Below are 15411 nucleotides of genomic sequence, written 5' to 3' on the forward strand. Positions count from 1 at the left end.
AAATGTAAAATAGTTCTTTTTCAGGGCAAGGGCAGCCAGGTCGACAATAAATTGAGTTGGCTCTTGAACTGGTCTAGATCTTTTATCCAGATAGTGGGAGAGCACTATCTGGAAGGCCAATTGTGTCCGGGTGTGTTGGAGCCAATTTCCAAATATGTAAATCATTTCCTAAAGGAGTTCATGACTGATGTCATTTCGTATTTGCAAGATACGACGGACTTCATAAACAAATTAGAACTAGTGGAATTCGATCAGAAGGAGTATCTAATGGTGACACTAGATGTCACATCTTTATACACATAAATCCTACAGGACGAAGCAGTGGCAGTGCTTTCCACAACAGCACACCCATCGCAGACCCCTATCCTGCTTTCAAACAAGCCATTGACTTGTGTGTATCTTGACCACTGCATGCCATTAAACTCTGACGGCTCCTTCAAATACATCCTGTTAGCTGTGGATTTGTGTTTTAGATTCCTATGGGTATGGCCACAGCGATAAGCTGACGTTCAAACTGTTATAAAAGATTTGCAAGTCTTCATCGGGACATAAGCAGTAGATGGATTCCTCTCAGACCAGGGACCAGTGTTTGCCTCTAGGGCATACAGAGATATCATAGGCATAGGCACCCTGGGTGTATCTGTGCATTATTCTTCCCAATATCATCCTAAGGGAAATTCAATAGTGATGAGGAAAAACAGTGACTAGAAGCAGCCTTTAGCAGCTAGAGTATTAGGTTCAGGATGCAGTTGGATCTGTCATCTGTATGGAGTCCAGAGAGCTTGAAATAATCTACCTAGAAGATGCTTGGATGGCCAGATTCTCTATGAGGTACTGTTCAGCATCCAGATATGGGTTTCAACCTTGATAATCCTGGTACAGTGGTGGCAGGTATGCCTTTTGATATCAATGAATGTTTGGCTGTCTGACAGGATCTGAAAGACTTCTGAGATGACGGTTCAAATTAACACATGAAGTATTCTGCTACTGGAGATATGCAGGTTCAACCAGCAAATCCTTTCTGGATTCCAAAGATTGAGAATGAAGTTCAAGAGAAATTTGTTGACAGAACGGAATTCGGCCCATACTGGTGCCAGTCCAAAACAGTATTTTTGCCACGCCTTGCTGGTTATAAACACAAGAGATTTGTAGCCGTACATCTCATTAACCCCTTCCCTGCGGCGCAGATTCCACCACGGTGCAAGGATTTAATTAGGGGGCGTAACCCCTTCCGTGCTCAGGATGGCCCCTGGCTGTCCTACATCACGGTAGGTGGGTGCGGAGGACGGCCGGGGGCCGTCCGAACTCCACCCATTAATTATTTCTTCTGCACAGGCGTGGAATTTGCACCGTGCTGGGAAATTGTTGGCGTTCAGACAGCCCCTGGCTGTCCTGAGCACATGCCCACTGTGACGTAGGACGGCCAGAGGCCGTCCTGAGCACACAACGGGTTAAATCATACAATGTGGCCTGTCGTATACAGTAGTCGATGAGGGCTCCTGGGTAGGTTCCTGTCTCCTCTCACTACCATACAGGAAATACCTTTACAAGCATTAATACTGAAATTTCTACTCTCTAGCAGGAGATATCACACACTGAAGTTTTGCTACTTCCAGTTACAACTACCAACACCATTCACACACCATAAGTGAGTGCACGGTCTTCGTCTACCACTCTAACAAGAAAGTTGTTTCTTATGATCCACCTCCAGAGGTGCCCACCAGTTCTACACTGCCCATGAGGATCCTGTTTTCATACAGACTGTGTCTGTCTATTTTGACAACGTTGATTACTTTTCTCTAGATTCATCAGATATGCCATTCCATAGGATTCGTGCATTTTTTTGGGTTTCCACAGACTTAACTTGTTCCACCTTGGATTTACGTTTGGATTGTCATTTCATTACTTTAACTTTTCGTTTGAATTGGATTTGTGGCAGTTTTCTTTTAACTCCTAAATGAACAATATCTCTCAGAACGCTCTGCTGCTGAACTGGTTACAGAGGTATTGAATCTTTATTCTTCATCACATTCATTGCTAACAGACCTGTACCTTGTGAACATTTCTGCATTATTGTTCCAGATAGGATTGTTTGGGATAAGGTCCCATTTGATATTTTTGGTCCTACTGAGACTACAGATTCCTTGTGTTTATTTAAATTCTCACTAAGTGACATTACAGCTGCTGGCAGCTTGTCTGATGATTGGGATGTAAAATCTGGTAGGTGTATGCTTTCTGAGCTAGAATATTAGAGTACAGAATTTGAAAGTGAAGATATGTGTAGTGGGAATGCTAATTATGATGAAAATGTTCTGTTACCATCACTATGTACACTACTATTTACACAGAGCTATTACTCATGTACATTTTTCAGTATACACAATGGGAGCATTGCACAACACCACCAGTGGCTAGCTCTAAAATATACTCCAGAAATGTTTTCACATTTTTCTGCCAATAACCCTGTAGACCCAGTGTCTTATTATCTTAATCTTTCACCTTCCCCAGCAAAGATAAATATGTGTACCTAAAATAAATTATTTTTTTCAGTCTCTTGTAATTCCCACTTGTCAGCACAGGGTTATGACTTTTTTGAAAAACAATACAGATTTGAAATCTGTTTGGGGAACAAAATATTGGCAGGTTCTGGGCAATAAAGCTTTGTTTAGAGTGTGTCTAATACAGAGACAAAAGACTTATCTGAACAAAACAGTTCAGTAATCATCATGCCTAAGCTTGGCTACTTCAAAGGACATGAATAAACCAAAACTTCCCGCAATAGCACATTCCCACAAAATCATGTTTTGATAATTACAAATTGCACAGAGGAACAGCTCAACAACATGATACAGAATGGTACATGCAATTCTTCACATTCCGGTCGCAAAATGCGATGCAGCGCGCACTACGAAATGTGTTTTATTAATTTAATTGTTTACTTACCTCCAATTATCCATATGCCGGTTTTTAGCACCCCCAACCCTGCCCCTCCCCTGCCCCGCCTCTCTGCCCCTCCCCCACTCCCTCCACGGGCAGCGGCTGACTCGAGCAGCAGCTTTCTCAACGTGGTCTGGTAGTTTCTCATCGCGAGCAGTTGCCAGCATACATGACCACTCGTAATGAGAAACTTGACCTCCCTGTGTTGAGAATCTAGCCGGGAGGTTTATTTTCCGCGCTCGCAGTCTGCAACTTGATGTTGCTGATCAGGAACAAGGAAAAAGTTTGGCCAGGATGTTGATTTTGCTGCCTCGTGGTCGCGAACTTGACATTGATGACCGCGAGCAAGCATAAAATGCCTGCTACGCTACGCTTTTTTGCACTGCGCTACGTGCAATTCGGGTAGTGCGAAGTAGCGCAAACTACTCACGCTCTGCGAGCATAGCGTAGTACTACGCCCAGGGTTAAAAGTTATGCCAACAACGGTTACAACTTTCCACTTTAAATGAGGTGAAAGAAAACTCATCTAACCTTTCTGATGACATGAATTTACAGGATGTTTTCTTTTGTTAGTTCATAGAACACCAAATCATAAACGCTTTTTATATGCCATATTTAATGTGCTTTGGAAAGTTTCCCAAAAAGAGGCTGCTGAACTGATATGTGAAAATGACAGAGCTAAGTTAGAAAAGGCATTAGCTTTTGTTGACAACGGAATGACTATGTTGTGAACCAGGATTTATTTTCTGAATAATGTGTCTTCAGCAATTGACATCATTCAAAGTGACATGTCCCTCTTACAACACCTACTAGGTCAACTTAGATCAATTAAGCAACTAAGCTGCACATTACAGACTTTAAAAGCTGGTCACATGCTAATGAAGCACCTAAATGTGACTGATTTATTTTCAACTTATATAATCTAACAAGTTCACTCAAAATAATGGTGAAAAGGGACATGACTTACACAATGGGAAGCTTAGGGCATTTAAAGATAAAACCATTTACAGTAGCTGAAACACCATTGGCTGTCTGATTAATACACAGGGTTATCATGCTGCCAATTTCATTTCACCTCTTGCCTGAAACATTTTTAAGTAGGTCTAGGGAGTTAAGTTGCTCCAACAGACCTGGCAGAACGCACATCTTATTACACTCTCTAGAGTATTGGCAGTGTTAGATAGGGTTATCATTATGATATATATTCATTTATTCATATAATAACTGCAACATTATAATGGTTGAATTATTCATCTTCTTCACCATTCTTGTAATACTGGTAACAATGCTTTTTTACACAAGAATCCAATTACTTCAATAAATGTTTGAAATTCCAGCTTACCTATTTTATGTGTATCCCTTTGGGCATGCCTAAGGTAACCACAAAACGTAGATCTGTTACCTCGTTTTCCTTGGGGGAGTCAGAGTGGTCATGCTCTAAGGTGCAGACACCATCGGGTATCCTGTCAAGTTTACGGCTCCAGAAGGTGCACTGTGAGCTAGCCAGGAATTGAACCAACATATTCTGATATCTGCATAGACTCAGTCCCTATATTTTGATGCATATGTTATACAAATGCACACTCTTACTTAATTAGTAAGAACTGTATGACAGGGAGGATCGTTGTGCACTTCAGATACCCCTCTTTGAAGTTTCTTTCACTTCAAGGGCACCACTGTGTCTGAGAATGGGACCTTGGACCCCATAACTTGAGTACACTTCTGGACCTGTGGATACTCTTCCAGGAAAAAAGGCTGCTGTGCTGCTGAAGGATTTCCATTCTGCTGGACTGCTGCTCTGTAAGTACTGTTTTCTTGGTGTGCTGAACTGCTGCTTGCTGCCCTCCTCTCTAGAACACACATCACTTAAACTCAGAACCCAGAGTGACTCCAAGGGTTAGTTGGCTGGCCTCCTGATCTGAAGCCTCAGGGACATAAAACACTTCCAACTCACCCGCATCTGCACTGGGACTCTGCCATCTGTAAGTCTGTCCTACCAAGTGGTGCCACCTCAGTCATGAACCCTTCTAATTGGGCCTAGCATACTGTTCCAGCAGAATCCACACATCACGATTGACACAGCATTTGGAGCCAATGCATTTCCAACATTGTGTACACATCGCCACCGTTGCAAAAGATCGGCACAGCTCATCGACCCCACTGCGGATGTATCTTCGCCAGTGAGTATCTCAGAACCAACTTAACCTCTTCACTGTGTGGACCGTCATCGAAGCATCGCTTTGCCTGCACCCTACATCTCCCTCTACATCGACGTAACACGAACCAAGGTACTTTTTCAGCAGGCCAAGCTTGGTCCGTGTAGCCAGCCTGTGCTCCATTGGAGTCTGTCTGGTCTTTTGACTTTGTCCCGGTCCAATGCGATAAGATATCCCTGGTTGGTGCTTTTTGCTCCTAAACGCTATTTTACAGTTTATGCTTAAATATTCATAACTCTGGGTCTGCTAATTGGATTTTGCTGATTCTGTTTATTAAATTAAGCTCTATTTTTCTAATCTGATGTGATATCGTTTGGGTGATATTTTCACTGTTTTCCTGTTTGAGCATTTCCACAACTACTTTCCACATTGCCTTTAAAGTTAGCATAACTTCTCCATGCCGGGCTACCAAGGGGTGCGCATAGGTTAATTTAGGGTGTTTTTGTGAATTAACCTGATCAGGATTGTGGTTCCTGCTTGGACACAGTGCATACCGCTGCCAACCAGAATCCAAATTCTAACAATGCCACTTTAATAAAGTTCACGTTTACCTGCCTTGGCCACTAGATTTCTGCAGCCTGTCTATGGGTCACATGACCGGGTGTAGTTGACATATTGACATGTATTCTTCCTAGGCAGCCACACACAATGGGGAGCTTAGATGTGACTGGAAGGGCCCTCATGGCAGGATAGGAGGGAAGCGTTGGGCCCATCCCCAGGTGGCCTCCTGATCTGAAGCCACAGGGACATAATAGGCTTCCAACAACCTTGCCCAGAACCTGCACTCAACCATCTGTGAATCTAACCTGCCAAGTGGTGCCACCCCAGTCCTGGACCCTTGAAACTGGGCTCATGGTGCTCTGCCAGCCTCTGTGGATCAAGCAAAAATGAATGCATATCCTCTGATGCGTGGCGCAAAACTGATCGGAAAAGTTGCATTACTGCTGCTGCATGGATTGGACTTGTCTTAAAGACCCACATCCTTGGTTCAGGCCCTCGATGCCAGACTTGCAGCTCCTCTGAACCAATCCATTGTCCTGACTGCCCATCCCATCCTTAATGCCAGACTGCACTTCAACGCTAGATCAATAGGATCATCGACAATGATACAGATTTTCGCATAGCAGCCTTACTGCATATCTGCGCCAATGCATCACTTTGGCTGAGCCCACCATCTTCTATGCGGATTCTGCATATCTCTGGTTCTACTGATTAAATGTTTGTCATTTTAGTCTTGTTTTATGTATTTAAAGAATTTCTATTTTTCGAACTTGGTATTTTCCTTTTTATGTGGTGTTTTCAGTTTATTTTGAAGTGTTGCACACATACTTTATGTTGCCTCTAAGTTACGTCTAACTGCTCTCTGCCAAGCAGCCAGAGTGTTGAGCAGAGGTTAATTTAGGGTTGGCTTCTGTTTCACCCTGACCAGGATTGTATTTACTGCTAGACCATGGCTTACACCCCAGTCAATCAACGACCCAATTTCTCTTACTTCTCAATACAATGAATAATCCCAAAATCTCTCAGGACTGATTATTGCCCAGAATGCATCATCCTCATGTCATGTCTTAGGTGGTCTGGGGATGACAGTCTATCAGACTTTTTTGCTTCAGTTTGTAAGTTTGTTGAGCCTAAGATTTGCCAGAGGATGCACTGTTCCCAGAACTTTGCCTGTATTATGCAAAGATGAAAGAAACATATCAAAAGGAATGGTTGAGGATACCGTCAAGGAAGGGAAAAGGAGAGAGTAAAGAAGAGGAAATTGTGTAGTACATATAAATGAAAAATTTAAACTGTATTGTTTACAATGACAACTTTGGCTACTGTATTTATATATTCTATATCTATGACAATTAAAACACTGCTGTATTAAGCTCTGCCACCCTATGTGTTCTAGATATTCTATAAGAAATAAATGATTACATAAACAAAGTAAACATTGAGAACAGATTGATTCACGAGACTATTAGATCAATATTAATGAAAAAAAAGAAAATACTTCAATACACTTTGAGAACAAATAAATACCAACAAAGCTTGGAGCCACTCTTGACTTGAAAACAAAACTTGATGCTCAAATCGTCACAAAGGTTAGCACATATGACCACATTCTAATCCAACACAAATCCTCTTTAGGTCTCTAGAATATGGATCAGTAGCAACAGGCTAGCTCGAGTCTATCACATAGTTAAAAGTCCTAGAATAGTTTCAGCACCAAAACATTTTGGCTTTATCTAGAGTGTTGACTGAATAATAATATCTCTGGGAAAACCAATGTGAATGAAGGTGGCCTACATTTGAACTCTTCCTCTATATCATTATGAGGAGATGTGCCTGCTGCGACACACTAATCAGAGTATCAAGCTGGTATATTGTATGTTTTCTATTTACAGTATTGCTTTAAGGCTCGTGTTGGTGCGAGCCCTTGGAATGCATGTTTGTGACTCTAAGGTTCTAGCGTGTCAGAGTCAGTTAGAGTCTGGCTGTTAATCTGTATGGTTGTGCTTCCTGGCGCTACCTGTTCTTTCTTTAATATAACTTATTCTAAATAAAGAACCTTTGGAATCCGACTACTTCTCTACTTTACAATTGGCGACGAGGGAAAACGGAGGAAAAGAAGACTATTTTGACTTTTTAAATTGTGATTGACATTGTGTTGAAGCTGCGGACATTTAAGGAAATGATTTATTAAGGAGTGTGCTGGCAACGAATTCAACAAAGAAGTAACTGTCTTATTTCACATTACGGAACAGGAGCGGAGTGAACGAACATTATCCTCTACAAGGTAGGAGGATACATTATCAAATACCTGATGTCGTTTAGTTGAAAGGCGCCTTGTCTGCATTTTTTAAGCTGCAGGAGAGTTCCAAACGCGATCTCTGTGCCGGCATTAGAACGTCCTTTGTGCTTGCCCCCTTCAACGCTCCTACGTCACTGTGAACTCTCCGCTATGAGGAAGTTGCGGAATGACGAGAGTGCGTAGGTCACGTAGCGTGACCCTGCGTGGCAGCCATTTTTTTTTCAATTTTGTAAATAAAATGGATTTGTCAGTTTCACACGACGAACAGAGCTACTACACGACGTAAAACATTAGCGGTTGGAAAATAAACAAAGCGGTTCAAAAGAAAAACAGGCGAGACTGTCGGGCATTATTGTAAATGGATTTTAATCCTTACATAAATACTTATGTGTTAAAACTATTTGATATTATTGTTGGGCACATTTACAAGTGGAATTGCACATTTAGAAGTGGAATATAATATATGGAAACAGGTGATCAACCAGAGAACAGATCAATGGAGGAGATGGCTCAACAAAGTTTTATGATCAGCCCTCCACAAGCCTTATGGGCTACGGGATCTCAGCCAGATATGAAATGGGTAGAATGGAAGGAGTATTTCAACAATTACATTTGTGCTATCAATGAAAATGGAAAAATGAAGGCAGAACAGAAAAAGAGGTTACTTATACATTCCTTGGGACCAAAGGGTTTAAAAACGTATTCACGCATACAAAAAGTGATCAATACAGAGCTAAGTGAGTTTGATAATGCCATAGGAGACATGGACAGATATTTCGCACCAAAAGTTTGTATTGATGTAGTGAGACATAAATTCTTTCAGAGAAAACAAAAGAAAGAAGAATTGGTTGAAGGATGGTTGGATGAATTAAAAAAATTAGCAATCAATTGCAAGTTTGGAAATTTGCACGACGACCTTATTCGGGACCAGCTAGTTATGCATAATGATAACTCGCCAATACAAGACCGTCTTTGGGTAAATGGTGACGCACCTTTGGACAATGTGCTTGCCATAATGAGGAAGTCAGAGATGTCCGGGAGATGTGCCATTGTGGTAAAAGGTACGGAAAAGGAACTTGATAAAGCCTCATCAGCATTCTTCAAGATACAAGGGGCAGCTAAAAACCAAACCAGACAATTTCAGAACAAGGGTCCAAGTCAACCTTTCAGAAGTCAAGGGAGAGAAAGAAGTGTAGAAGAGAGAAGGTGTTATTGTTGCGACAGCAAAGAACACATGGCTTACAGCAAGATGTGTCCAGCGGTACACAGACAAAATATCGAGTTTTAAATTTCGATATACAATTATATCGAAGTTTAAATATCGATGGGACATAATATTGAAGGTAAGAAATATCGACAGTCTTAATATCGATATTAGTATGATATTAGTAATATCGAAGTTTTAAATATCAATGTCAATAATATCGAAATAAATAATTTCGATGTTACTAATATCAATTTTTAAATAAATTTTGTGTATATTATATTGTATTTATTATGTTTTATTATTTATTTTTAATGTAATTTAATTAAATATTGTCTTTTAGTACTGTAGCGGGTTGTGGGTTTATAGGGGAATAGGGTGGGAAGTAATTTAATTATGTTAAATTAATTATTAATTAGTAGGAATTATTAATTAATTAATTGAGAATTAATTTTTAATTAATTTTAATTAATTGATTAATTGATAAATATGTTCTGTAGCGGGTTATGGGTTTATAGGGGAATAGGGTGGGAAGTAATTTAATAATCATTAATTAATATATGTTTGTAAATATTTTTAATTAATATTTAATCGGTAATTAATTAATAATAATTAGTTAATTAATTAATATAATTTTGTACATATTTTTAATTATTAATTAGTTGGTAATTAATTAATATTAATTGGTTAATTACATTAATTAGAGTAAGTTTTTATATATATATAATTTTTTGTTATTCTTAATTAATTAATTGGGAAAAAATAATATTAATTATTAAATTAAATTAATTACAGCTAATGTGCTAATATATTTACTTTATTGTTATTGTTAATTAATAATTAATTGGTAATTAAATAATATTAATTAATTTTGGGTAAAGGAGTATTTTTAGGGTTCAGGGTCAGTTTTGGGTTTTTGGGTAAAGGGGTATTTTTAGGGTTCAGGGTCAGTTTTCAGTTCTTGGGTAAAGGGGTATTTTTAGGGTTCAGGGTCAGTTTTCAGTTTTTGGGTAAAGGGGTATTTTTAGGGTTCAGGGTCAGTTTTCAGTTCTTGGGTAAAGGGGTATTTTTTGGGTTCAGGGTCAGTTTTCAGTTTTTGGGTAAAGGGGTATTTTTAGGGTTCAGGGTCAGTTTTGGGTTTTTGGGTAAAGGGGTATTTTTAGGGTTCAGGGTCAGTTTGGGGTTTTGATGGGGTACAGGGATATTTTTAGGGTTCAGGGTCAGTTTTGGGTTTTTGGGGTACAGGCGTACAGGGTAAAAATAAAATAAATTTAAATTAAATCAATTAAATGAAATTAAAAAAAATAAAATTACATTAAATTATTAATTTTTAAATGTATATGTATTAGTTTTAATTTTTTAATTATGTTTTAATATTTTTATTTAATATTTGTAAAATTATATGTATTTTAAAATTATTTTTACATTATTATTAATACAATAAAAAAAACGATATTTTTAATTTCGATATTTTTGTACCACGATATAAATTTTTCGATATTTTTGTACTTACCTTTATGAAGATATGACTTCGATATTTTTGATTTCGATATTTTTGTGCCGATATTTTTGTATGTAGATATTCTGTCTGTCGATATTATGTCAGACATTCGTGTCCAGCTCTAAGGAAAAAATGTGGCGTGTGTGGATTAATGGGACACTTTAGCAAGATGTGTCTTTTTTTTATTTATTTATTTTTTTATTTTTTTTTTGTCCTCATTTTCGCCCTTGGTAATCAACTAGTAGCATGTGGAAGTGATCTTACTGTCTCAGATATACTGGAAGGAGCTCCGGGGTATGCCGCTCTAATTGCTCCACAGCAAGTAGAATCATCATCCAACATAGCCACATTGAATAACCATATGGGACCCATGCTGCGTTCATATACCCATCGTGCTGGAATATATCGGGTATAGTCAAATGGAGAAAGAAGAGGATGCCAAGCAGCATAATCATTGGACCTTGGGGAAAAAAGAAAAAAAAAAAAACCCCAAGATCAACCATAGCTTTTTACCAACCATAGCTCTTTACCAATTTAGCAAACTCCAAAATTTTCTCTTGTTTTGATTTCCTGCTCTTAAGAGGTCCATCTTTGATGTTTGTAGAACTGACCTTTTCCAATCCAACAGTGTTGGAGGTGAGGGATCCTTCCATTTTTTACATATTTCCCTTCTTGCCAACAAAATACAAAAAAAAAGTAAATTCTTTGCTGGGCCAGTAAACTCTGGTGAAATTCCAAAAATAACAAGGGCAGGTTTCAAAATTAGTGGAGATCTCAACGAGGTAGATATTGAACTCGAAACGGAGTCCCAAAATGATGTTAGCAATGGGCATTCCAAGAACATGTGTAAGTCCGAGGCCTCTGCCAAACCGCATTTAGGGCATAAAACCTGAGTTCGGAAAAAGGTTAGAGGCTTTCAGAAGTTATGGTGCAACGGCTCAATTGGTTTTCCCTGCCGCACTGAGAGTAATGCACAACAATACTATGCACAATATAAGATCGGTGCAAGCAGCGGATGAGTTACTGTTCACTATAGGTGGAGAAAAAGGAGAAAGGGGGGCAAGAAAATAGTGGTAGGATAACAGAAAAAAAAAAAAAAAATCTTAACTAGTCATAGAAAAGACGAGAAAAGAAAAGACGGAGGTGAGGGACTCTTACACATAAATAAAAAGAAAAAATTTTTTTTAGTTTTCAGAGAAAAAAAAAAAAAAAAAGAAACAAGAAAAGCTATATAGAATGGGATGGGTAAGGAGAAGGAAGAGGGAGGGAAAAAGAAGGAGTTTTAAGGTTAGTTGCTAAAACACATAATATAGTAGTACACCACACATATGAGCATAGTGAAAACTTCTGGTAAAGAGTATATATGTTAGTTTAACATTTTTCTTAGGGGTGACTACTCTATCCATCTATCCGTCCTGTCGGTTTTTTCTTTTTTCTTTTCGACCACTACTAGATAGGGAGTTCACAACAGAGTGCTATCTTCTGGGTTTTTTCCAGATAGATAAAACAAGGGTTTCCCAGGGGGTGGGGGGGGGGAGTCAGGGGCACTGGGGGGGGGGTTGCAGAGGAGAAAATCAAAAAAGAGTCCTTTTTTTCGTGGAAATTTGGTTTTTTGCTTAATACGGTCACGGACAAGAGCTGTCCTAGTTATAAATGTTTCTAGCAGGGGTATATGCACGACAGAGCTTGCTTTTTGGAGGGGAGCGGTAGGTAGAAATGGATTACTATCTTAAGGAGTAATTATGAGTAAATTATCTATTCTCTCCTGGAATACTAATGGTCTGCGGACTTGCCCCAGGAAAAATAACATCATGCAATACCTTCGGGACTCGTCCGCACAGATCATGGTAATTCAGGAGACACATTTGACCGACTCAGAAATACAGATATTGGTTAAGAGAAATAGATGGATTGATGCCTGCATAAATACGACACAAACAACACATACTAGAGGTGTAGCAATCCTATTTAGAAAGTCTATTAAAGCAAGACTGATTTCAAAAATAGTAGACCCAGGGGGACGATGGGCAATAGTGTCAGCCATAATATTTGGTGCTCCAATAACTATTACAGGATACTATGGTCCTAACCAGGATGATCCATCGGCATTGAGAGCTCTATTTTCACATCTATATTCATACCCTGATCCAATTATCCTAGCAGGAGACTTTAATATAGTTCTAGATCCTGTATTGGATAAATCCCCATCCAATAGAGCCAAAGTCTTGTCCAAAACAAGGGCATACTTGCAGGACAATATGAAGCAGTTAGGTTATAACGATATTTGGAGAACAATGCATGGTCAACAAAGAGGAGTCACTTTTCGGAACTACAGGCACCATCACCAATCTCGTATCGATTTTATCCTGATTAGCCAATCATTAGTACACCAGGTTAAATCAGTATCCCACTTACCCCTTTATCTCTCAGATCATGCAGCAATTCTTTTAGATCTGGAAGGATTTCCAATGAAACGAGCAGGCAATTGGTCGTTTGACCGTTCATTACTCTCATCATCTAACATTATTGATGCCCTTAAGATTGAGGTCCAGCTTTTTCTGGACGATAATATAGGGTCAGCATCTCCAGGCGTTACATGGGATGCACTTAAGGCGTTCTTAAGGGGCCAGATAAAAAATAAAGTATCCTATAAGAACAAAATCTATAGGGAAGCAGTAAATTCACTGGAATCAGAGTTAGCTAAACTTCAAGCAGATTTAATGAGTCACTCTGATCCCAGCTCGCCTACGGCCCAAGAAAAGCAGAACAAAATGACCGTTTTGAAAGGAGAATTAAGCTCGATATTAAGTACCAGGGTTCAAGAGAGATGGGAAGCCAGCAAACTGGCACACTTCGAATATGGCGAAGGTGCCAGTAAATTGCTTGCATGGAAAACAAAGACTGAGCTAGTCCGTAATAACATTAACTCTATCATGACTGATGGCATCACAGTTTCCACTGATGTGGATATTAGGAGAACGCTCAGCGACTTTTTTAGTAACATTTATTGTGAGGATATTCAGGTGGAGCCAAAGCAGGCTAAAGATTGGCTAGCGGAAGTGTCTCTCCCCGTCCTGACATCAGAACAAAGTAATAGATTAGATGACCCGATCTCACAAGAGGAAGTTAAGCGAGTTTTGGCCAGTAGTAAAAAGGGTAAAGCATCAGGTCCCGATGGTTTGCCATCTGAAATTTATAAAGCCCTATCTTCAGTCATTATTCCTTTTTTGACTGAGCTCTTCAATAAAATCCTCCTTGAAGGGATGCCCCCCCCCTAAATCATGGGATAGTGCATCAATTACATTGATATTAAAACCAGGCAAATCAGCGTTGAACTGTGGGTCTTATAGACCAATTTCCATTCTAAATACAGATTATAAAATATTTACGTCTGTACTTGCGAACAGGTTGGGTGCAGCTGCAACAAACATCTTGCACACAGATCAAAAAGGATTTGTAAAGGGGCGTCAGTTATATGAACTGACATATGACCTTATAGGTGCTATCGATATGGCGACAGTGACATCACTACCTTTAGCTGTAATGACCTTAGATGCCACTAAGGCATTTGATAGAGTAAATTGGGTGTATCTATCAGAAGTACTGGAAAAATTCAATTTAGGTAGCAAATTTAGACGCACAATTAAACTCCTGTATAAGAACCCATCAGCATCCTTACTTGTCAATGGTGAACTATCGGACCCTTTTAATATCACTCGGGGAACCCGACAGGGATGTCCCCTTTCCCCACTCCTATTTGATCTCTATATAGAACCTTTTGCACAAAAAATTCGAGATAATAGTAATATCAAGTCCTTTGTGTTTGAAGGGTGGGAGAGGAAGGTCGCTTTATATGCAGATGACCTTCTCATTTTTACATCTGAGTTAAGATCAGCTTTCCCAACACTAATTACCTTGGCTGAAGAGTTTGGAGCAGTATCAGGGTATGAGGTTAATGCAGCCAAGACAGACATTATGGTCTGGAATGATCCTGTACCTGTGGTAGGGGTCCAGACAAGTTCAGTTCTTAGATACTTAGGATTGAATATTTACCAAAACATAGACGAGATTGTTCCAGCAAATTTTTCGCTTATATCTAAAGAATGTCGTAGGCAAATGAAATCATGGTCCAACCTACCGTTGTCTTTATTGGGTAGATCCAATTTAGTGAAAATGATGATTTTACCTAAGATCACATTTTTATTTAATACCATCCCCCTTTTTTTTGATCCCAAAATGATATCCAAATTACAAAGCGATATACGTTCTTTTATCTGGAATAACCATAACCCAAGAATCTCATGGAAAAAGATCAGGCGCCGTAGAGAGAAGGGAGGTTTAGCTGCACCCGATTTACAACTTTATGGGTGGGCTTTTCAAATGTCCCATCTTAGGATGCTATTAAAATCCCCTATAAACTTGGCTTGTGGGCACATGTTCGCAGCACTACTAAGAGGAGAAAAAGTGGCTGACCATGAATTTTTGTTTAAATTTGGGGATCCAAAGTTTTTTAAGAAAATAAAATTAAAGGTGCTTAGGGATGCATGTAGAACATGGGTTAAACTTAGATGTACCCTTAAAATTGACTATTATTCTGCTAAAGCCCCACTTTGGAACTCTCCTGGCTCTCCGAGCTGGTTACTGGATAGTCTTGCAATACCATTACGTGAGGCGGGCTTGATAACTTGGGGGGACATCTTTATTGAAGGAAGTTTACTACCATGGGAGATTCTATGTTCAAAAGTGGGGCCTA

The sequence above is a fragment of the Lissotriton vulgaris genome, chromosome 7 (genome assembly GCF_964263255.1).
Source record: "Lissotriton vulgaris chromosome 7, aLisVul1.2, whole genome shotgun sequence".
Classification (NCBI taxonomy): domain Eukaryota; kingdom Metazoa; phylum Chordata; class Amphibia; order Caudata; family Salamandridae; genus Lissotriton; species Lissotriton vulgaris.